The sequence below is a fragment of the Pleurodeles waltl genome, chromosome 6, assembly GCF_031143425.1.
Source record: "Pleurodeles waltl isolate 20211129_DDA chromosome 6, aPleWal1.hap1.20221129, whole genome shotgun sequence".
Classification (NCBI taxonomy): domain Eukaryota; kingdom Metazoa; phylum Chordata; class Amphibia; order Caudata; family Salamandridae; genus Pleurodeles; species Pleurodeles waltl.
The window spans coordinates 268,683,924-268,709,189 of NC_090445.1; the positions used below are offsets into that span (position 1 = coordinate 268,683,924).

The 25,266-nt window shown below is 44.3% G+C and overlaps 1 long non-coding RNA gene across 1 annotated transcript in view; it reads left to right on the forward strand.

Moving 5' to 3' along the window:
* The window catches only part of LOC138301914 (uncharacterized), a 339,283-nt gene that overhangs the window by 141,110 nt on the left and 172,907 nt on the right, over nt 1–25,266 (forward strand). The window contains exon 2 of the long non-coding RNA XR_011205161.1: nt 11,501–11,565. This is a non-coding gene — a long non-coding RNA (uncharacterized lncRNA). The remainder of the gene's footprint in view (nt 1–11,500; nt 11,566–25,266) is intronic.

The window sequence follows — 25,266 nt, forward strand, 5'->3', positions numbered from 1 at the left end:
TTAAATGCTACTAGTGGACCTTCAGCACTTGTTAAGCAGCACTTTTAACATGTCTCAGGCCTGCCATTGCTGAGTCTGCGTGTGTAGTTTCAAACTGTCATTTCAACCTATCAAAATAAAGCTTTTGCCAGGCCCATCCCTTCCTTTTTAATACATATAAGTCACCCTTAGTGTAGGCCCTGCACAGCTCAGGGTAAAGGTACAAAATATTTGAAAAGAAGGACATGTACATTAAAGTTCTGTATGTCCTGGTAGTGAAAAACTCTCAAATTTGTTTGTAACTAATAGGATGACATTGGAGATGCATTGTTATATTTTATAAGTGTAATTTCCACAAGAGACAACCAGTTAAAGTCTGGTGCCTCTGGAATCACAATTTAAAATCCTAAGTTATGGTAAATTCACATTTTAAATGGCCATCCTGGAAATACCACTTTTAGAAAGTTGGCATGTTTCTGCCTTATCCATTGAGTGCCTGTAGCCTGTCTCTGGACACATGATTGTGTGTAGCTGACAGTTGGGCTTTGTGTATTCCTCCTAGAGAGCCATACACAACAAGGAACCTAGGTGTGCATAGATGGACCATCACTGGCTGTATGGGAGGAGGGAGCTAGGCACAGGCGCACTTTTGTTTGAATAGGCTTCATTTTGCCTCCACCCAAAAGGCTGCAGATCCCCTGTAGTTAGTCGTTAGCCAGGGCAGGGAAGGCAGGATGCCTGCGGATTTCCAAGGGAAACGTCTGGAAGCCCCCTACGCTTCAAAGACACAACTGGGTATAAATCCAGGACTTCAGACACCACCACTTCATTATACTTCTGAACCTGTGGATACTATGCCAGGAAGAAGGACTGCTGTGCTCTGCTGGACTGGACTTGGATGGACTCTTGTTTTGCTATGTCTTGCTGCCTGCTGCCGTCTTGCCTGGGTGATAAAGACTGGACCTGCATCTCTTGAAGTCAGAACCCAGAGTGACTCCAAGGGCTAGTTGCCTGGCCTCTTAATCTGAAGCCTCAGTTACTTAACAGGCTTCCCAAAAACTTGCATCTACAACTGGAATCTGCCATCTGTGATTCAACCCTGCCAAGTGGTGCCACTCCAGTCCTGGACACTTGGAATTGGGCTTAAGGTGATTTGTCAGCCTCTGTGTATCCAGCATATCCGATTCATCTCCTCTTCTGTGAAGCACGCCTCTGAGCAGAACCAATGCATCTCAACTGCTGTGTGGCTTGGACCCATGACAAAGACTCACAATACTGCCAGAGCCTGCATCACTTTCGGAACTGTTGATGCATGACACATCCTCGCCACAGGCTCTCACATCTCTCATTGGCAGCAGCCTTAACAACAACACAGGACTCCACATTACAGCCTCGCAACTCCTCTGAACTTACTCATCACCTGACTACACAGCGCATCCTTGAATCCAGCTGCACGGTGCATCTGCAATGTAGATCCACGCAACCCTTCACAAACCAGGATTTAAGGTACTTTGTTCAGCAGGCCTAACTGGATCCCTGTAGCTGGCTGGCACTCTATGCAGTAGGCCTCAACTTGTATCTTTCCCCAGGTCCAGCGTGAACAGATTTCCACAGATGACACTTTAGACCTTTGGCGTTATTTACTTTAATACCGCTGGTTCTCCTAATAGGATTTTTGTTTTATTTAGTAAAGTAAGCTTTATTTTTCTACCTGGTATGGGAAACGTTTTGTGTGGTATTTTCATTGTTTTACTGTTTGAAATGTTACACAAATATTTCAAAAGTTTCCTCTGAGTTAAGCCTGACTGTTCTCTGCCAAGCTATCCAAGGTTTGAGCACAGGTTAATTTAGGGTTTTCTTGTGTCTTCAACATCAGAAGAACTGTGGTTGCTGCTTGAGGAGGGTTTCACCACCCTCAACCAGTAACACAATTTCTTACAGTTAGTATTTCTCTGCAGTGTGAAAAACGTATCTGTAAATACAGTTTACTTTAGCAATGTTGCAAGCTTTGAATTGTGTTAATTAAAATAGGAAGCATTAACTGGCTTAAGTAGACTGTTAGGCTGCAATCAGTATGGGCCGCACATGTTTTTATAAGGTTTGATTACTGATGGGTACTTTTTGGATTAAACTGAAGAATGCTAAATCACTTTATTTATCTGACTGTAGGTATGTGCAAGAAATTGGGTTATAAGTTGCGAAGGATGGACTCCCCAGTCAAATAATAAATGCAATCCTTGTTAGAGTGAACCACAAAAGTCACTAAATAAACCTGTCTTTAACTGTCTGATAGTTTGGCACAAAAGCAGTAAGGCATAACTTAGAGGTAATATGTAAAATATTTATCCTGTACTTCAACAGTAATACGTTGAAAATGCAAAACAAGGACAATTCCAAACCACTGTAGGAAAAGAGAGTCAATCTTAATACATAAAATGATACCAAAATGACAAGCATCAAATAAGCAGAATCGGAGTGACACATTTTTATACGTTTTCAGTAAAAGTAGCGCCAAGAAACACAAATAGCAAATTGTGGTTATTTGGTTCCACTGGACCAGGGAAAAGCAACAAATTCATGCTTAAACCCTTAAATAGGTGCCCCTGCCCAGTAAGTGTTTAGGGCCTATTTTAGGGTTGACTTGTCAGTTTTAAAAATGAAGGTGTAGGCCTGGCAAAAGTTTTATTTTGCAAAGTCTTTGTGACAGTTTAAACCTGCACTCGGAGGTGCAGTGGCAGGCCTGAGACATGTTTTGCAGTGCTACTTTTGTGCTGCTGCCCAGTACTAGCTTTGAATTTACCGGCCCAAGGTACATATTTTCTAAGGAAATCAAAGGTAAAGTGGACACAGTCCTAATGCCAACAGAAACAAGTTCAACAGATTGTTGCACAGGGCAGTGCAGCAAGTCACCTTGCTGCGCTGCCCTTCTTCAAAGTGAAAGGACAGGGATAAGCTGTATATAAGCAATACAGCGCATTTCTGTACTCCCCCCCCCCCCCCCCCACCCCCCTGCGCTGCTGCCTTTGTGACTGCCTAGCACTAATGCAAGCACCCTTGCACCATGGTGCAAGGGTGCCCGCATTGCATGCAGGATTGTTTTTTTTGCAGGAATGCACACCTTCCTGCACAAAACAATCCTGGGAGGCTTTTGCATCTTTTTAAATATGCTGCAGAATGCATCACACATAGAAAGTGGAAAAACAAGTAGAAATAGATATATTTCTCCTCGCTGGGCCTGCCCAGGGGAGGCAAGAGGTTTTGGCACATCCCCTGGTTTACAGGGCCTTGTAAATCTTGGGATGCGTCAAAATCCATGAGTATTGCATGGGAACACTCACCGCAATACCCATGGAATGCCTCCCTAATGCAGGGCAAGACAATGCAGTGATTTGCGCTGTCTTGCCTTACTCCATATTTATGAGGCCATTCAAAGCCATGCAAAGTGGCTTTGTGTGGCTTCATAAATATGATTTGGTGGTTTGCACTGTTATTGTTATTGTTTTTTACACAAAAAGTGATGCAACGGCCGCACAAGTGACTCGTAAATATCCCCCTATGTTGCTAGAAAATAGAATTTAACAAACTTTGAAAACACTTTCTTTCAATGTGAATGAACAAAATTAGCATCTACCTCTCATAAAAATTAAAAAAAGACTGACAATATCAACTTTTAATGGTGCGAAAATGGAGTAAATGCTCTAATGCACTATTTTTGCAGAGCAAATATATTTTTTCTCCACCCCATATCCAATAATATTTTGTATTAGTGTAATAACATTTCCAAACAAAAGCAAACTATTTGTAGTGTAATGTTGTAACTATGTGTTCTCAAGAGTTTGTACACAAACACTTTTCCTTTAACCTCTTAACTGCTGAGGCTTTTCTCATCCAGTGCTTAGCCCTTGTTTGGCTATTTGGGGAAGTTTACACCTAGTCCTCCATAAATTGTTTTCTATGTAAGATATCCATGCCAAATTTGCATCCTTTTTACAACATCCTGAGGGTTCTAAAGGGATCCAGGTTTTGTAGATTCCCCTGAAAGGGACTGCGAAAATAGGTCAAATATAGCTACATTTTTAGTTTCTCAGCAAAAATAGGAAAAAAATTGCTGCACAAAAAAGTGCAAGTTTCCCCTAAAAATGGCATAAATCAAATGTTTATAGTGGTGAAGTCTCCATCTTTCCAACTTTCCAGAACCTGCGAAGCTGAATCAAAAAAGATTTATTTTTTTTTAACAGTTTTGCCATTTTGTAAAGAGATAGCTTTTTATTTTTAGCTTTCAACCTACTTCTGGTTTGTGGTGGAAACCGGTGTGAAACCTATGGGTGATCCAAGAAAGCTCTAGATTTTTAAGTAGACAATTCCGCATTCAGCAAGAGGTCATATGTGTAGATCCCCAACTGATTAGGAAAAAATGTCCATTTGTGATAATGTTTTCATCTGTAACTTTTTGTCACAATGGATGATTTACAAAACCAATAGACCATTATGCCCTTTAGACACATCTGGTTGCAGGGATATATAGGGCTTGTAGGTTGTCTAAGATCCCAAAGCACCAAGAGCCAACAACTGTGCTGCAGTATAGACTAATTTATATGGTGAAATATGTAAAGTGACAAAATGGCTATCAAGGAAACCTATGTATATATCAAATGGGAACCAGATATGGAATTTGGTTGCAGTGCCGGTGGTTACTTTTACATCTCTAAATTTGTGTGTACCCATTCTAGCATGCAATTCAGAGGACATTTTTCAAAGTGTCTTCTTTCTTACACTGGCTTACATTTGGAAGGCACAAACGCTGTTAAATCCAATTGGTAATAACATATGCTACACTATCTATGTTCCCACGTTTCATCCAATAAAAATGGTACCTCAGTTGTGTGAGTAGGCCTAATTCCCATGGCAGGAAGGGGCCCAAAACTCAACAGGGACACACCACGTTATTCCACTCAAAACTGACACTTTTGTTGCAATGTGGGTAGCTCTGGAGTTCGGGCCACAGCTACACCGAGGGAAACCTAGCATACCTGCACATTTTAAAAAACAAGACACCTAGGGAAATACAGGCTGGTGTGATTTATGTTGCTCAGAACCCAGAAGCCAGAAGCCCTTGCAAATCCTCAATCTTTGATTAAAAACATACATTTTCCCCACAACCTCTGGAATCTGTAGGGAGACACAAATGTCTTACCACCCAGCATTCCCCCAGGTCTCCTAATAACAATTGTATCTCACTTGTGTGGGTAAGCCTAATGCACTTGACAGGAAAGGGATCAACATATTATGTTATGTCATGTTATGCCATGTTATGTTATGTTGTTCTCTGTTACTAGGATTTGGATGGTGCAGCTAATCACCCATGGAGCTATCCAAGTAGTTGAGCAGGTGTGTAGATGTAAGACTAGGGTGTAGGTTTTGTGCCCTGCAGAGTTAGTCAAAGAGCCAGGTCTTAAGCTTCTTGCAGGATTTAAGAAGAGAGGACGAGCCCCTAATGTGCTGAGAAAGGTCATTCCAGTTTCTGGGTGCAATATAGGAGAACACCTGACCTCATGCTATGTTATTGTAGATGCAGGGATCGGGTGCAAGTGAGAGTGCAGCTGAGCACAAGTGTCTGGTGGGTTGGTGAAAGTGAAGGCGGTTGTTCAGGTATGCTGGTCTGATGTTGTACAGTGCGTTGTATGCATGCCAGAGGAGTTTGCATTTGCTGCAATTGTGGATGGGAAGCCATTGGATCTCCCTGAGGTGTGGTGAGATGTGTGTGCATTTTGGGAGGTTTAGGATGAGTCCTACTGTGACTTACTGAAGAGTTTGGATTCGGTGTAGGAGATGGTTGGAAATCCTGGTGTTGAGTGCATTGCCATAGTTAAATCTGATTGTGATGAGGGCTTATGCGGTGTTGTGTCTGGTGCTCAGGGTAGCCATTTCAAAATCTTGCAGAGAATTTGGAAGCAGGAGGAGCACACTGAATTGACCTGTGCTGTCATGTTAAGCTCGTCATACAGAATGATTCCCAGGTTCCTGGTGTGGTCAGTATGTGTGGGCCCTAGCTCTGCTGGCCACCAGACAGCGTCCCATGGAGTATCCTTTCTCCCAAAGATCAGCACTTCTCTATTGTCAGAGTTGATTTCCAGTCAGTTAGATCTCATCCAGTCTGCTACATTGAGCATGTTGTTAGAGAAGTTGGTTCTGTTGGTGGTGTACTTGTTTGTAAGTGAATGGGTGTCATCTACTTAAGATATGAAGGTGATGCCTTAGGACCTGGTGATGATGATAAGTGTTGTTATTTATATATACAGCAAGGTTGGGTTGAGCAATGACCTCTGAGAGACTCAATGTATCAGATCTTTGGAATCAAATGTGGAGTCTGGTAGTCTGACTTGCTGTGTTCTTCCTGTAAGGAAGGAGATCATCCACTTTGGAGCCAGCATTGACTATGGCATGTTAACAGGCTTCTGAGAAGGTGGCAAATTGGATGGAGGTGTTAATGATGTGGGTGAGGGTTTTGCTGATTAGTGGTCCTTCTGTGTTGATGGTTACATGGGTCCATTAGGGCCCCAAAGTTTATTGCTTTGATGGTCGCTGCTGTGTCTTCTTTTCCAATCAATAAGCTCTCAGTCCCAATAGGCGATGGTCAGGTGTGTAATGAGATATTTCAGCTCTGATTGTTGATAAAAGCTGCTGTAGATCTTTTCTATTTTGTATAAGTTAGATCAGTTGTAGCAGTGTTCCTGTGATGGGGTGAAGGTGTTGGCTGCGGCTTGGAGGTTGGTGCAGTATTTGACTCTTGAAAAGATCTGCTTGCAGCTGTGGACACATCACATTTTTCTACTCAAAACGGACCCTCTTTTTGTAATGTGGGTAGATGTGGATATTGGGCCCAAGCTCAGCCGGCACCTTAGGAAACCTAGCAGACCTGTAAATTTTTTAACCCTAAACACGTAGGGAAATCCTTGGTGTGGTGACTTGCATGGCTCTTGCCAGATTTTCTTACAAAGAAACATTTGTAATCCTCAAACTTTGTCTAAAAGCATACATTTTCCTCACACTTCTGTGCATGGAAGTTCCAGAATCTGTGGAGCGCCACATGTTTCATACCACGAAGGGTTCCAACATGTATCCTGGTAACAATGGTATCCCACTTGTGTGGGTGGGCCAAGAGACCACCACACAAAGGCCCTAAAGCTTGAAGTGGAGAGATAAGCAATTGGTGTTTGGTGTTGCTGATGTAATTGGGGTGGTGCTAGGCTGCTGCCATGGAAACCCACCAATCACAGACATTTGTGGAAAATTGACACCTAGGGGATTTTACTGTGCTGTGCCTTGCACGAATCCCTCAAGTGTTGCTTACCCGCAATGCCCTTCAGGCCTCATCTATCTTATCTAAAATCTCTCATTTTCCTTACATTTCTGTGATGAAAACTGCATGGAACAGGAGAAAACCACAAAATTCCTACCACCCAGCGTTCCCCACAGATTCAAATAAAAACACTGCCCCACATTGGTGGTTAGGCCTAGTCCCTACAACAGGTACAGATAAAACCAAGTTCAATGGAAGTTCCACTATGGGATTTCCTTTGACCCTAGATTTATAAATTCCTGTTGCAGTCACTAGGCCCAGCCACACAAGTGGGGTAGCATTTTTATCGGGTAACACTAGGTCCCAGGAAATGTAGGTATCTCAGTGAAATCCGGAAGATTATGTCACAAAAATGCAAGGAAAAATTGTGATTTTAGGCAAAGTTTGAGGTTTGCATGGCATTCTGGGTAAGAAAACCTCATGAGACCTATGGAAAGTATACCACCATTGCCTCTTTTCATTCTCTAGTTTTCAAAAATGTGTAGGATTGATAGGTTTTATGGTGGCGAGCCTGGGCCAGTTAACACAGCTAACCTCATGGTCAAATCAGGTTAGTTTTATGACAAGAAATGTTGATTTTTACACACTACGTCTTGGACATTTTCAGGTTAAGGACATTAGGCCCATCCATACAAGAAGGGCAGTGTTTTTATCGAAACTGTGGGGGAATGCTGGGTGTAAGGAAATGGCTCCCTGTTGCAGTTATCCCCCACTTTTTGCCTGATACTGATGCTGACTTGACTGAGAAGTGTGCTGGTACCCTGCTAACCAGGCCCCAGCACCAGTGTTCTTTTACCTAAAACGTACCTTTGTTCCCACAATTGGCACACCCCTGGCACACAGATAAGTCCCTTGTAAAAGGTACCAGTGGTACCAAGGGCCCTGTGACTAGGGAAGGTCCCTAGGGGCTGCAGCATATGCTGTGCCACCCTAAGGGACACCTCACCTAACACATGCACACTGCCATTGCAGATTGTGAGTGTTGGTGGGAAGAAAAAGGCAAAGTCGACATGGCATCCCCCTCAGGAAGCCATGCCCACAAAATACTGCCTGTGGCATAGGTAAATCACCCCTCTAGCAGGCCTTACAGCCCTAAGGCAGGGTGCACTATACCACAGATGAAGGCATAGCTGCATGAGCAATATGCCCCTACAGTGTCTAAGTCTGTTCTTAGACATTGTAAGTACAGTGTGGCCATATTAAGTATATGGTCTGGGAGTTTGTCAAAAACGAACTCCACAGCTCCATAATGGCTACATTGAATACTGAGAAGTTTGGTATCAAACTTCTCAGAATAATAAACCCACACTGATGCCAGTGTTGGATTTATTAAAAAATGCACACAGAGGGCATCTTAGAGATGCCCCCTGTATTTTACCCAATCCTTCAGTGCAGGACTGACTGGTCTGTGCCAGCCTGCTGCTGAGATACAAGTTTCTGACCCCCTGGGGTGAGGTTCTTTGTGTCCTCTGAGGCCAGAAACAAAACCTGCTCTGGGGGGAGTTGTTTAACACCTCCCCCCTGCAGGAACTGTAACACCTAGCAGTGAGCCTTAAAGGCTCAGGCTTCGTTTTACAATGCCCCAGGGCACTCCAGCTAGTGGAGATGCCTCCCCCCCGGTCACAGCCCCCACTTTTGGCAGCAAGTCCAGGGGAGATAATGAGAAAAACAAGGAGGAGTCACCCACCAGTCAGGACAGCCCCTAAGGTGTCCTGAGCTGAGGTGACCTCTGCCTTTAGAAATCCTCCATCTTGAGCTTGGAGGATTCCCCCAATAGGATTAGGGATGTGCCTCCTCCCCACAGGGAGGAGGCACAAAGAGGGTGTAGCCACCCTCAAGGACAGTAGCCATTGGCTACTGCCCTCCCAGACCTAAACACAACCCTAAATTCAGTATTTAGGGGCTCCCCAGATCCCAGGAAAGGAGATTCCTGCAACCTGAAGAAAGAAGAAGGACTGCTGATCTACAAGCCTGCAGAGAAGGAGGAAGACGACAACTGCTTTGGCTCCAGCCCTACCAGCCTGTCTCCAACTTCGAAAACCTGCTCCAGCGACGCATCGGACAGGGACCAGTGACCTCTGAAGCCGCAGAGGACTGCCCTGGACTATAGGACCAAGAAACTCCCTTGAACAGCGGCCCTGTTCAAAACCAGCTACTTCTTTGCAACAAAGAAGCAACTTCCAAAGATTTCACGTTTCCCACCGGGAGCGTGAGACTCTACACTCAACCCAACTCCCCCGGCTCGACCTGCAGAAAACAAACACCTCAGGGAGGACTCCCCGGCGACTAGGAGCCCGTGAGTAACCAGAGACGACCCCCCTGAGCCCCCACAGCGACGCCTGCAGAGAGAACCCAGAGGCTCCCCCTGACCGCGACTGCCTGTAACAAGGGACCCGACGCCTGGAACCAACACTGCACCCGCAGCCCCCAGGACCTGAAGGAACCGAACTTCAAAGCAGGAGTGACCCCCAGGCGACCCTCTGCCTAGCCCAGGTGGTGGCTGTCCCAGGGAGCCCCCCCCCTGTGCCTGCCTGCAACGCTAGAATGACCCTGGGTCTCTTCATTGTTTTCAACCTAAAACCCGACACCTGCTTTGCTCACTGCACCCGGCCGCTCCTTTGCCGCTGAGGGTGTACTTTGTGTGCCTTCTCGTGTCCCCCCTGGTGCTCTACAAAACCCCCCTGGTCTGGCCCCCGAGGACGCAAGTACTTACCTGCTGGCAGACTGGAACCGGAGCACCCCTGTTCCCCATAGGCGCCTATGTGTTTTGGGCACCTCTTTGACCTCTGCACCTGACCGGCCCTGAGCTGCTGGTGTGGTAACTTTGGGGTTGCCATGAACCCCCAACGGTGGGCTGCCTATGCCCCAAACTTGAGACTTGTAAGTGTTTTACTTACCTTCAAAACTAACCGTTAGTTACCTCCCCCAGGAACTGTTGATTTTTGCACTGTGTCCACTTTGAAAATAGCTTATTGCCATTTTTACAAAGACTGTATATGATATTGTTTTCATTCAAAGTTCTTAAAGTATCTAAGTGAAGTACCTTACATTTAAAGTATTAATTGTAAATCTTGAACTTGTGGTTCTTAAAATAAACTAAGAAAATATATTTTTCAATATAAAAACCTATTGGCCTGGAGTAAGTCTTTGGGAGTGTGTTCCTCATTTATTGCCTGTGTGTGTACATAAATGCTTAACACTACCCTCTGATAAGCCTACTGCTCGACCACACTACCACAAAATAGAGCATTCGAATTATCTACTTTTGCCACTATCTTAACTCTTAGGGGAACCACTAGACAGGAATTTTGAAATAAGAATATAGGGGTGTGGGCTGCCCACAATTGACATAAACCATGCCCCCACCCAAAATAAAACCGTCAGACTTTCTATCTTTTTGTTAAATTGATTTTGTAACAAGCAACAAATTATTTATCTTCTGTTCACGTTTCACTCTTTTAAAGTGGTGCAAAATCTGCTCTTGCCATTCCTTATGCTATAAAACACATTAAAATATGAGATTGATTTTATGAGTGCTGTTTTTTTTTATTATTTATTGGGGTATGTACTGATGAAAAAACATTGAGACTTTTATTAAAATCAGGTGGGAAAGCTAAACTCCAACTTGCCGCTGTTCGGATAGATTGAGGGTTTAGGTCAGTAGCCCTCTGTCCGCTTTGCACATGTTTTCTTTCTTGCTTTCTTTCTTTCTTTCTTTTTTTCTTTCTTTCTTTCTTTCTTTCTTTCTTTCTTTCTTTCTTTCTTTCTTTCTTTCTTTCTTTCTTTCTTTCTTTCTTTCTTGTGTTTTATTTTCATGCCTAACACCTGCTAGCACTGGCACTATCTTTGAAGAGAAACTGCATTAACAAAACCACTGAACCTACTGTATGTTTGTGCCAAAGCACATTGGAAAGAACTTGTGTTTGCGGCATTTGGATGGAATGTGCAACAGTGACAATATTATGGAACCATGTTTTAACCAATAAAAAAGACCCAGGCATAGAGACATGTTGACCTAATTGATGTGTGTGGAGTTCAAACATTTGCCCTGCCGTATTGCGTTGCGTCAAACTGTCATATGTTATAAACTATAAGTTCGGAACAGCTAACCGTAATGCAGCTCAGCACACATTTTCTTTCATGTTCTCCATATTAACACAGAGATCAGCGCTCGTGATTCGCAGGCAAAGAAACGGAGTTCTTGAACAGGACCAACCACCGCAGAGGTACCCTTTGTAATTATACTGTAGTATGCTAATTAACCAACCTTAGAACCGACTACCTGGTGTCATAGATCTGAATACTGTTCGGAAGCGAAATGTGAACTTTACGTTGCATTTATCTAATGAGAACTGTAGAGGACTCGTTAATCATGACAACGATTAGCCGTGATCCTAAAGGGCAAATACTTGATGTAGATGTTCCTGCCTTTTGATGTTACCTGTGCACTGCAAGGTACAGTCAAACAAAATGTACAGCCATTGTGAAGTTTTAAAGCAACAAAACTCTCCTGAGAAGTTTAAAATAGCTATATAAAATTGTGGTGAAGTGTGAGCTGGAAGGCAAGAGTAAGTGAATAGATATACAGTAAGCGGTATGGTTGAAAACAGTCCTCCCTGTATATTAATTGTACGAGTCCTTAACCATGTTGGCACTACATATGTCATTGCCACAGACACCAGGCACCTCTGGACAGTGCTAGTGCAAATATGCTCATCCTTCCTTAGATCTACTCAGCACATGACATGTGCTTAAATTGCACTCTCTGCAGATGGATTTCAAGGATGAGATGTCTACCAAGTGATGCTGACCTGCATGGGATTTCAAGAGCGCTGTCAAGAGTTAATGAATTACTTATGGTTTACCAAACAATGGCACCAATCGGGCCCACTACAGATAAATTGATTTGATGAGAGCTGCTATGGTGTACTAGATTCTGGAATAGCATGGCATGGATTGCAATATTCCGGGATTGCAAACTGTTGGGGGTGTGCCTACTCCCCATTTGAAAACTGATCACCTTCCTCGGAGGAACCAATTGCTCATGTAGGTACAAATGCAGAAATTCTTGACCTCAAGCTCCTGTTTCTAGAGCTAGAATAGTTTCTGCGCTACATCCACGTTTGTAAAAAATAAAAAATAAATAAACCCTCCTACCATTAGCTCTCACTGCTCATGGAACCCTAGTTATTAAACACACCTTTCCACAAGTAAACCACACCAGTGCCTTCATTTACTGACACCTTGACTAGCCAGTTGCATGACTCAACTCAGCACAAAATGTATTTCCATTTGTATAGTGTAAATTGCCCTGAGTTGGTGACTGGACCCTTTACATAAGAATTGTTAAAATACCTAAACAACAGAGTTATTATATTGGGTTTTGTTGAATATAGGTTTCAAGTCGCAAGATTACATTCGGGCAAGATGGGTGTTGTAATCTATGAATATAACTGTATTCAATCACATTATAATTAGGAACGTATTGATAAGCATTAAACTCAACAATAGTTGCGTTCATTAACAGTTAATCAATGTATTCTAGTGTTATAGTCTAGATATACATGTATACCGTGAATAGTATGTCACACTGATGTAACCTTGAAATGCTGGATAATGGGATGCACTTAGAATGTTGGAGATGTGAGACGGCGGTTGAGGAGTCTAGCTGAATAAAGATACTTAGCTTTATCTTGTTTTTGCTTGGTTCCTACAATGGGCTGTCTAAGGACTGGTACTTTTGGCCAGACCTAGAAACATTAATATGTAAGCATCCAGACATATAATCTGATCTCTTACTAGATGAGAACTGCCAATCACCATGGAGCCACCCTCAGTCCATGCTCATCTGTGCATCATTGTTGTTGGTAAGAGAGTTTTCAATGAAGGGTCGGAAGTGATACATCCCAACATTTGCCCGATATCAGACAAACATAATGACTTATCTTCAATGAATGCTTGCTGTTAGAAATGGGGTTTTTGGTTGGCAGTCAGGTTGCCCTCTGTCCAAACAAGAACCCTCACACTTAGTCAGGGTAAGTCACACACAATCCAAAAATCAGCCTGTGCCCACCCTCTGGTAGCTTGGCACGAGCAGTCAGGCTTAACTTAGAAGGCAATGTGTAAAGCATTTGTGCAATAAATCATACAACACCATAATATAACACCACAAAAATACACCACACAGTGTTTAGAAAAATATATAATATTTATCTGGGTATTTTCAGGTCAAAACGATCAAAGTTGCAATATGAATTTATAAAGATATCACTGAAAAGTGATATAAGAATGTCTTAAGTCTTTAAAAAGCAAACAAAGTCTCTTTCAGCACAAAGTACCTGGTTTGGAGCGAAAAATCTCCTCAGAGGGCCACAGAAGAAGAGATGCGTGGAAAAAGGGTCAATTTCATCCCCAGCACACACGGACTTGCGTCGTTATTTTTCACGCGGGAAGTCGTGCGTCGTTTTCCGGCACGCGAACAGTCTCTTTCTGTGGATGGCGGGGATTACCAGATGTCCCGGGTCTGTGCGTGGATTTTCCTGCTTGTTTTCCGGCTGCGCGTCGAAGTTTCGATCTCACGGCAGGCGTCGCGTCGATTTCTCCTTGGAAGTCGGGCGGAGTTGTCCTGGCGGGGCCGTGCGTCAAAGTTTCGATCTCACGGCAGGCGTCGCGTCGATTTCTCCTTGGAAGTCGGGCGGCGTTGTCCTTGCGAGGCCGTGCGTCAAAGTTTCGGTCGTCCGGAAGGCGTCGCGTCGATCAGCGTCGGTGTGCAGCGTTCTTCTTGCCGCGGAACAAGCTGTGCGTCGAAAAGTTTGGCGCACGGAGCGTCCAAGAGAAAAAGAGAAGTCTTTTTGGTCCTGAGACTTCAGGGAACAGGAGGCAAGCTCTATCCAAGCCCTTGGAGAGCACTTTCACAGACAGGCAAGAGTTCAGCAAGGCAGCAGGCAAACAGCAAGGCAGCAGTCCTTTGTAGAAAAGCAGACAGGTGAGTCCTTTGAGCAGCCAGGCGGTTCTTCTTGGCAGGATGTAGTTTCTGGTTCAGGTTTCTTCTCCAGCAAGTGTCTGATGAGGTAGGGCAGAGGCCCTGTTTTATACTAAGTTGTGCCTTTGAAGTGGGGGTGACTTCAAAGAGTGTCTAAGAAATGCACCAAGGCCCCTTTCAGTTCAATCCTGTCTGCCAGAGTCCCAGTAGGGGGTGTGGCAGTCCTTTGTGTGAGGGCAGGCCCTCCACCCTCCCAGCCCAGGAAGACCCATTCAAAATGCAGATGTATGCAAGTGAGGCTGAGTACCCTGTGTTTGGGGTGTGTCTGAGTGAATGCACAAGGAGCTGTCAACTAAACCTAGCTAGACGTGGATTGAAGGGCACAACAAGATTTTAGTGCAAAGAAATGCTCACTTTCTAAAAGTGGCATTTCTAGAATAGTAATATTAAATCCGACTTCACCAGTCAGCAGGACTTTATATTACCATTCTGGCCATACTAAATATGACTTTCCTGCTCTTTTCAGATCAGCAGCTGCCACTTCAACAGTGTACGAGGGCAGCCCCAATATTAGCCTATGAAGGGAGCAGGCCTCACAGTAGTGTAAAAACGAATTTAGGAGTTTTACACTACCAGGACATATAACTACACAGGTACATGTCCTGCCTTTTACCTACACAGCACCCTGCTCTAGGGGTTACCCAGGGCACACATTAGGGATGACTTATATTTAGAAAAAGGGGAGTTCTAGGCTTGGCAAGTACTTTTAAATGCCAAGTCGAAGTGGCAGTGAAACTGCACACACAGGCCTTGCAATGGCAGGCCTGAGACAGGGTTAAGGGGCTACTGAAGTGGGTGGCACAACCAGTGCTGCAGGCCCACTAGCAGCATTTAATCTACAGGCCCTAGGCACATATAGTGCACTCTACTAGGGACTTATAAGTAAATTAAATAGCCAATCATGGATAAACCAATCAATAGTACCATTTACACAGAGAGCATATGCACTTTAGCACTGGTTAGCAGTGGTAAAGTGCCCAGAGGTCAAAAGCCAACAACAACAGGTCAGAAAAAATAGGAGGAAGGAGGCAAAAAGTTTGGGGATGACCCTGTCAAAAAGCCAGGTCCAACACTTGCATTTTTATTTATTCTGTGGTAGTTTGTTGAAGCATGTGGACAACTGGCAATTTTTCTCCCAACATTGCTGTTTCAATAATGTATTGTGAATAGACACCAAGTAGCTTTCTAGTAACTGGTACTTTCCAGTGGAACCATGGATGTCTCTACTGCAATCCAATCTGGTAACTGGTAACTTCCAGTGGAACCATGGATGTCTCTACTGCAATCCAATCCCTTGGGTTTCACACCACCAGGGGCATTACCTTATCATGATGTAGGCCAATGTCATTGTGCCAAAGTTTCACATCTGCGGAAAGAGCCTTTGAATTTGCCCCATTGGCCTCTCAGGTCACGCTAGGCCATTGTCTGTCTCCCCTACTCACTCTGCACTCCCACCTTTTGGATACAGCAGCTGGCATTGAAGTAGGATCTGCTTCACACAAAAACGGTTGTTCTTATCCAAGTCCAGTGACATCTCTAGCTCCCTTGACTCCAAACAAGGCTCAGATCATTTTATGCTGGTAGACTTTACTCCATGTTGAGTATTTCCTAGGGACATCAGATGATTTTCAGTCAATACCAAACTCTAGATCAAGATGTAAAGAGGAAAATATTTGTCTGGGCAATCAATGATGATGAGAAACAGTTACCACTACGTTGCTGATAGAATGATAAAGAGGTTGGACTGTATTAATTGTTTCAGGTTCACAATTAACTGTGTAGAAAGGACTAATGCATGGCTTGGAGGGCTACAATAGGTGAGGTGGGCCTAGAGAAAAGTGGGCACATGTAATTTTGATTTTATCTAGGTTCAGTTTGAGATGGCTGTTTGACACCATCAGTCTGTTTCTTCAAGATGATCAGGCAAAGTCATGTGATTAAGGGCACAATCTTTCTCACTGTTGATTGTTATCTTCTTATCTTCACCATAGTTGCAAGAAGAGTGTCCAACTGAACCCACTGTAGACTATTCAGCTCAAGTAATGAACAGTGTGGATGATAAGGGAGGGACACAGGGAAAACCAAATTTTACGCTTTATAAAAATTCTCACAACATTCCAATCAGATAGGTGTTCCAGCAGGAAGAGGAGTGTGTGTAGCTATTCACCAGAACTGGCTTGCAAAAGATAACATTTATTTCTTACTCTTGTAAAGGTTTGCATGCTCAGAGGTAATTTGTGACGCGTCACTTCGGTGTCTGTGCAAACCTCAATAAGTGTGGGCATACGTTTATTTTGCTTCCTGTGGTTCTAAACTATTTTACTCTAGAGGTGCACAACAACTGCTGTTTATATTTCACAGGTTTCACACCTATGACAAGGCAATTACCACAGCACAACAAGAACTGTGCAGCATTTCCTCTATAGCGTACAGCCAATTAATTCTTGCCCTACGAATAGAAACAGCAAACTATGACTGTTATAATGAAAGCCCTGTGGCAGAAACATGCTCTTCACATATACTCTTCTACATCATGGAGTGGCTCATTTATATCAGCTCACCTTTGAAACACCACACACAACAAAGCTGCTTCCAGAGAACCTTAATGAGGTGTCCCATGCCAGCATTTGTTCACACAGCAGAAGGTGTATGGGTGGGAGAAAATACCAATTGCCTGTGCACGTGTACTTATCTTGCTTCACAGCTATGCTTAACCCTCAAGTACTGATTGAAATATTTCGCTGAAGGTTGAAAGTGTGTTTCTCGTAGGCAGCTACAGGGACTTAGATGTCTCACTTACATAGAATTAGTAGACATGCTCACAAGTTCATGAAGTTAGTAGAAAATAGGAAAGGTGCTTAGGGCACACTGTAAAGGTAGGGTAGTACACCACCTGGTGTACTTTTCACACCAACTGGATTATAACTCGACCTTCATGTTGTAATTTGAGTGATGTACTAATGAGTCACATCACAAAATGGCTGTTCTCAGAGTTGCATTAACTCCTACTGCATTACTATGTATGAAGCAGAAGTCCTTTTGTGACTCCCCGTAGATAGCTTCAAAGAAAGGTTTAAATGTCTGTAAGGTACAGCAGACCTCTGTCGCTACATTTGCATTCACTGAATGACAACATTTTCAAAGCATCTTCTGCCCCTTAAAAGGACAGGGGCTGCTTTAAAAAAAAAGTGAAGTTTGAGTGAATTATATTGGGAGAAGCATGCGATGGCCCCCTAGGTCTTCCATCCACAAGTGGAGCAATTCAGCGCCATAAGGTAACTCAGGGAATTAGTCCCTTATACATTTTTATGTGCCTCTGTCAGTTCTGTAGTTCACTTGAAATAAAAAAGTAACTAATCAATTGAGAAGCAAACACTAAAAGGCTAAGGGGAAATATGTACAGTTGTTTTCTATCCAGCCCATAGTCTGAGAACTAGAAATGAACATCTTGTGCCTAAAACCCAAAGCCCTTTATTTTATCTGCGCCGTGGCTTCCACGTTCAGTTAAGTCTCACACAAGGTGACCGTCTTATCCTATCTCTGTTTAAAATGACAAAATATGTTATCCCTCTGAAACACACTCTATAGCTATGTGTGGTTTGGTAATAGTTGAACCTGCTATGTGGCTACACCATTTATATAAAAGTAAAAACACTAGAGAGTAGGACTGAAGGCTAATGATGAGAGAAATCACTACGTCAGTAGAGCTTTGACTAATCACCCATAATGCCAAACAGAAGGAACCACAAAGGTGACAGACTCTTTTATAAGAATAAAATCATTATATTATTAACCCTTACAAAGGGGTTTTGTCTGCCTTATCTGGACACTGCATTTCAAATGTGACTTTGCATTTGTTTTTGTTTTTTTAAGTTTCAAAAGTTTTATTAAGAATATATAAGGCGGTACATACAGCATATAAAGCTGTTTAGCTTTCAAAACATTGTTTTTGTTCTTTTACCACAATTATTTCCATTGTGAGCATACATGCATGTACTGTCAGGCAAGTAAAAATTCCCAGTTGCATAGTTGAGTTTTGTACCCTTATTTTGAAGAAAAAAGGAAAACAGGTGGGGGGGGGGTGGTAAGGGGAGGAGGAGCGAGGATAGGGTTGTGTGGGGGGGTTGATCTTGGTATAGGGGAGAGACGAAATAGTCATATGAAATGGGGGGGGAGAGAAGGGGAAGAAAGAGGAAGAAAGAGGAAGGGTAATCGCGGGGGTGATGTAAGATGAAGAGACTCGGGGTAGGCAGGGGGTCTTTGTATCCTGAGACTAGCTTGTTCAGGCCGAAAAGTAAATCGTTCTGTACTTCTCCGTCTGTAGCAAGTTATTATCTAGGGGTAGATAGTATGTATGTTAGATATGGTGAGGTCGGTTAGAGAGTGTCTACGTCTTATATGAGTTGATTTCTCCTTCCTTGTTTGTGTTAGGAAGCGACTTGTATTACTATGTTGGGTAGTTCAGGGTCTCGGGCATAGGTCAAAATTAAAGGCCTGTGGATTGATAGAGAGAGAGAAAAAAGAGAGAAAGGGGAGAGGAGAGCGTAGCTAGGGAGAGAGAGAAGGAATAGTAGGAGATTAAATGTGTTTCCGGGGTCTAGGATTCTCAGAGGGTGATTGGTAATTGATATTCCCTAATCATTGAACATTGGTCATCCGTTGGTCATCCACCAGCCGCTTCATGGTCTCTTCAAGAATGGGCGCCAGACCTCCGCAAATTGTTCTGCTTGGTCCTGTAGGTTATAAATCACTCGTTCATGGGTAGCCGTTTGATACATGGCCGTCATCCATTCTATGGGTGTGGGGGCAATGCTAGATCTCCAGTGCCAGAGTATGCATATTTTGGCTGTGGCAAGCGCCGTGTGGATTAATCGTTTATGTGCCCGCGATAGGAAGGGATACGGGCGAATGTCATGTAGAATGATAAATGCTGGTGGGGTCAGTTTTGGTATCTGTATGAAGTCCGATAAGGCGAGGCGTACCGCGTCCTATTGTGACTGTACCGTTGGGCAGTGGCATAGAATATGGAGTTGGTCACAATATGGCTCTGTGCATCTCCAACAGTTCGCGTGCGGTATCAACCCTGCCCTGAAGAGTTTAACGGGGGTCCAGTACCACCCCTGAAGGATTTTAAATAGGCAAAATTTCAGGCGTGCTTCACGTACGCCCCTGTCGAGGGCTTCTAGTATGTCTGGCCATTCTTCGTCTGTGTAGGTTATCTCTAGTATATCCTGCCACTTTAAGCGTAGTCGTTCAAGTAAAGGCTGAGAGTAAAGGTGGTTAGTTAATTCGGCATAGAGGCCAGCCAAGACGCCTTTTTGTCGGCCACATTTCTGAAGATAGTTGACGATAAGTGAGGTTTTGAGCATCCACGGGGGGGTTCCTAATGTTCTCCGCATACAGTGTTTGAGCTGTAGATATAGCCACTCCTGGTTACTTTGGATACCGAATTCTTCATGGAGGGAGGAGAATGTGCGGAAGCTATCTCCATCTATTATGTGAGATATATTGTGGATACCTGCCTCGGACCATTGGGGCCATCTGAGAATATTCCCTCCTATTTTAATGCTTTTATTCCCTGCTATGGGATCCTGAGTATGCAGGGAGGGGTGTACTCCTAGCAGTCGATGGGCTCTGTACCACGCTGTGTTTGTAGCCTTGAGGATGGGGTTAGCTAAGGGAACACCCATCTCCGTATACTGTCCATATAGGAGTTTCTCTGTGATCACCCATTGCGGTGGATCGGTTATATCCGGAAGTGTATATATTAGCTGTGAGAGTTGTAGGGCCAGAGAGTATTGTTCTACCGAGGGTAGTCCTAATCCTCTGTAGGGCCGTCGTGCCAGTATTGTTGCAGGTTTCAGTCTTGGGCGTGAGGAGCCCCAGACGAAGGCCCTTATGGATGCATCTATTAATCGGAGTGAGGAAAGAGGTATCTGTAGGGGGAGCATGCCCAGCACGTATGTGAAGCGTGGTAAGGTGACCATTCTGACCGCCTATATCCTGCCCCACATGGACAGGCCTAGTAGGGACCATTTGGCAAAGTCTTGTTTCATTTTAGATATAAGGGGGTCTATGTTGTCCCTGACCATATGTTCTAGACCTCGGTTAATTAACTTTCCTAAATATTTAAGGCGGGTCGGGGTCCATTTGAATTGGAGGCCATGTATCGCTGCCCTCGTCGTTATGCAGGATAATGGTAGTGCCTCACTTTTATCCCAGTTTACCCGATATCCGGATAGGGATGCAAAGTCTTCTATAGTGGAAAGTAGTGCTGGGAGCGAGGTTTCTAGATTGGACATTGTTAACAGAATGTCGTCTGCGTAGAGATAGATTTTGGATATGCCCCCGGTGATATGGATCCCTTTTATTTGGTGAGAATTTCGTATGGTGGCAGCTAGGGGTTCCATGGCCAATAGAAATAGAAGTGGCGACAAGGGGCATCCCTGGCGTGTGCCCCTTCCAATAGGGAATGGGTCTGACATGATGCCCCCACAGTTAACCTGTGCTGTGGGGTGGTCATATAATAAACGTACTTTAGAGATAAATTGTTCCCCCAGGCCAAAATGCTTCATGGTTGTGAATAGGTAGGACCACTCAATGCGGTCGAATGCTTTCTCCGCGTCTAGGGACAGGGCTAGGGCTTCGTCAGGTAATTGTATGGATTTTAACAGTGTATGGCAAAGAGTTCGCATATGATTTCTGGAGGTACGGCCTGGTACAAATCCTACTTGGGTATTGTGAATCAATGATGGTATCACCTTGCAGAGCCGCGCTGCTAGAACACTGGCTAGGAGTTTGACATCCCCATTCAAAAGGGAGATAGGACGGTAAATGCCGCAGAGAAGGGGGTCTCTCCCTGGCTTAGGCAAGATGACAATCGTGGCTTTATTGGATAGAGCACCCAGGGAGCCTTCTTGACATGCTTCCGTCAGTGCTTCATGTACTGCGGTTATTGCCTCCTCCCCAGCCCATTTATAGAATTCCGCAGGGAATCCGTCCTCTCCTGGAGATTTATGGTAGGGGAGGCTTGTTATAACTTGGGATATCTCTTCTTTGCTTATGTTACCGTCCAAGAGGGCCCTGCCTGCCTCAGACAGACGCGGTAGATTGGCCGCGGTAAGGAATATCTCCATTTGTGTTTGATCTGTCGTTGTTTCAGGAGTGTACAAATGTCGGTAGTACTTGGCAAACTCGTTTACAATGTCTTGTGGGCGAGTTAGCACTGCTCCTGAAGAAGATGTTATGGCCGCAATGGCAGAGGCTGCCTCTCTTTGTCGGAGCTGCGCCGCTAGGAGGCGACCTGCTTTTTCCCCTTGTTCGTAATGGCGGCCTCGCAATTTTTGCAGTGCGTATTCCGCCTGAGATGTATAGAGTTCGTTGTGTGCCATGCGGGCCTGTTCTAAGGCGTGTTGCAGCCTAGGGGATGGTTGGGCGGTATATTGTTTAGTGAGGTCCTGTATCGTGGTCTCTAAGGTGGTTTGGCGGGCTATTCTGTCTTTGTTGGCCAGTGCTGCGTCTCGCATCATATTCCCTCTTAGGGTTGCTTTTGCTGCCGCCCATAGGATCCTTTTTGAGGATACAGTGCCTGTATTCTCGGCCATGTATGTAGCTACATGAGCTTTTAATTGTTCCTTCCCTTAGGGAGAGCGGTATCTGTGTACAGCCAATCGCCATGGTTTTCGACCAGAGAAGGAGAGTCCCACCTGGATCCGGATTAGTATTGGGGAGTGATCTGAGAGCCCGTTGTCTAGGATGCAGGTGTCTTGTATATGAGGGATTACTGTGTGTGATACTAGGAAATAATCCAGACGCGATTTGCTGCCATGGACGGTGGATAGGAAAGTATATTCCTTATCTTTCGGGTGTTGTATTCTCCAGCAGTCCACTAGACTGACGTCGGTGGTCAGGTCTGTCAGAAGCGCTCTGTCGTGATTGTTACATATATCAACAGGGCCTGTCCTATCCATTATGGCGTCTTGGACGAGATTCCAGTCTCCCCCGATTATGTATCGAGTAGTTCCGATTTCTGTCAGAAGGCGATTTAGCTGTAGAAGGAATGGGCGTTTTGGGCCGGTTGGTGCGTAAATGGATCCCACGCATAAAACAGTGTCCCCTAGTTTTAGTTTAGCAAATATATACCTTCCTTCCGTATCATTCCAGGTTTTAATGATAGTGACCGGGAGGGATTTACGCACTAGTATCGCCACTCCACATTTGCGGGGCCCGTTACTTCCAGATTCCTGACTCGTTGGACGGCAGCTGAAGGCAACCCTCCCTACCCAATCCCGTTTAAGTTTACTGGATTCCAGGGTGTCAAGGTGAGTCTCTTGAATCAGAGCTATATCTGTTTTTTTGGATTGAAGATAGGACAGTATCTTTTTCCGCTTAACATAGCTCGTCATGCCGTGTACATTCCAAGAGAGTATACGTAATGGTCGCGTCGCTTGAGGGTGGGACTTCGACATCTTGGATAATTGTGAGTAAGCACCCTCGTTCCGGGGTTGGTGTTGGTGGGGGGGGGGAGGGAGGGTGGGAGATATTGACTTAGTTGTTAGAGTGGGAGTTGTGTTTCGATATGATACTGTGTTTTATTTTATACGGGGGTTAGCAGCTGGTGGAGGCCAAGGGAGTCCTCTGGAGAAGAAAGAGAAGAGAGAGGAGAGGGTGAAGGAAGAGAGGCAATATAAGTAGGACAAGAGCCAGATGGAGGGGAAATATGAGGGGAAAAGAAGACAAGGAGAAATGAGAGGGAGAAGAAAAGAGGGAGAAGGAGGGGGAAGGGATGGATGCGTGTGCTGAAGTTGAAATTGAGAGTATAGCAAGAGAGCGTGCAATTGGGGGGAAGAGGTGGAGAAGGATAGGGATGAGGGAGGTTAGGAGCCCAACCTCCTTCGTTCGTTAGGTCTGTAAACGGCGGGACCGATTTCTCTCTGAACTCTTGTGCCGTCGGGCGATCTCGATCGGGGGGGGCGAGAGGGGAAACAACAGACAGCCAGTTATCGATATGTCGGTGATAAGGAGGGGTGGGGGGGGGTACGCAGCAGTGCTTATGTTTATGTATCGAGAAGTGGGTCTGTTCATCGGTGGTTAGTGGCTAGTGTATTAGTTATATAACTAAAGTGTATATTGGCAGAAGTAATGGTCGGTTAATAACTATAGTACCTGGGCAGCGCTGGAGAGGAGGGGGGAGGTGTCAGGTGTTGATGGGGTATGGTGTTTAGGATGTTGTGCCTAGTACTTGATGTTGTATGGTATCGTAGGGTGTTTAGGAGTTCATAAGATAGGGTCGTAAATTAAAGTAGGGACTGGGCAGACAGAAAGACCGAGACCGGTTGGCGAGGGGGGGGCAGGGCGAAGGAGGGGGGAAAGAGCTCAAACAGAGTATTACAGTTCTCGCGTATGTAAGGGTACATAAAGATACCAATATACAATATAATATAGTACTTCCTGAGCATTTCTTTTCAACTATAACACTGCCTCGTCTCGTCTCGCCTTACAACGTTTCAATGACATATTAGGTTGATCAACATAACATATCCTGGTATCTTATCACATTATCATGTTAGGAGCCATTATGCCAAGCGTCTCTCTATTAATCGTAGGATAGGTAATGAGTGTAGCTGAGCCCCGGGCTACGCGAGGATAATGCGTATCTCATCCTATTACAAACGCCTTCCCGTGTATTATTACATCATAATACTGACCTACTAAGGTCTTACTTGGTATGTGCCACCATCATAGTCGTTCTGTTGTAGATGATAGTTTAAGATAGTAATAATGATTAGGATGGGGGTAGGTACGAACATCCAGGGAAAGGAATAGCTAATAGTTTATAATTTACATTGTGATGTTATAATATGGTGTGGTGTGGCAGTGTAGGATGTCATATTATTTCGCTTTGTTATGCGGTATTATGTTGTATTATGTCCTTGTGTTATATTTTTTTTTTCCCATTTTCTTATTGTAGAATAAAATAAAGTCAAGTAATGGGAGCTTTGATATGTCTCAGGTTATATCGTATTGTGTGTCCCTGTATTGGAATTAATTTATCTTTACGTGGTCTAGTCCCATCCCTTGGGGTGATAATGGGGGCTAAACGGTTCTAATGTCAGCGCTGGTCGAGTGTGGTGTGTATTAGGAAGATTTCACATACTTTGTTGTTTACTACCGTGAGATATTTTGTAGTGTGTGGAATATAAGGTAAGTTCCATGATAGTTAGTTAGTGTTTATTTTTTGTTATCTGTTTAATGCCCCTGTTACCTTGTTACCTTGTTATAGGGTTATAGGGTCGGGACCGTGCCCTTATTCAACATACAGGGAGTTGGTGGGGTCTGATCCCTGTTCTAGTAATCATCATCTGTCATGTACTGAGGGCAAATAATGATTTACTGGTAGTTTTCCATTATAGGGCCTCGGTTCTAGTCATAAAGAACATAGATTTTTCAGGTATCTGGTTTTAACATTGATACTAGCAGTCTTAGACAATTACAATAGTAATACACATATGATCTGGAAAGGTACTCATCCTTCCGCGGAGTCTATAGTTGTTATTTTCGACTCTCTAGCGATAGTCCCACAAGTCGTCTTGTCGCGTTACCTTCTCAAGAAGATCCAGTTGTAGGCTTTAAAGGGGAGCGGGATTTGTCTCTCTCCGATAGTTGGGTGTGGGTTACTACTGCGTGTAAAATCTGACCCCTTTCATCATATGATCTGGTTAGTCTCTCCATGTCTCTACCTCTATGACTGGCTCCGGTGTCGTGTAGAGCCGTCTTCGCCTTTTCCATTCCCGAGTGGGGGGTTTCGGCCCTATCACTGCCTCCTACAATGTCATGCTCACTGTCTGTGTTGTGAGAGTCCATAGGCTGGGATTGGAAAGAGTCA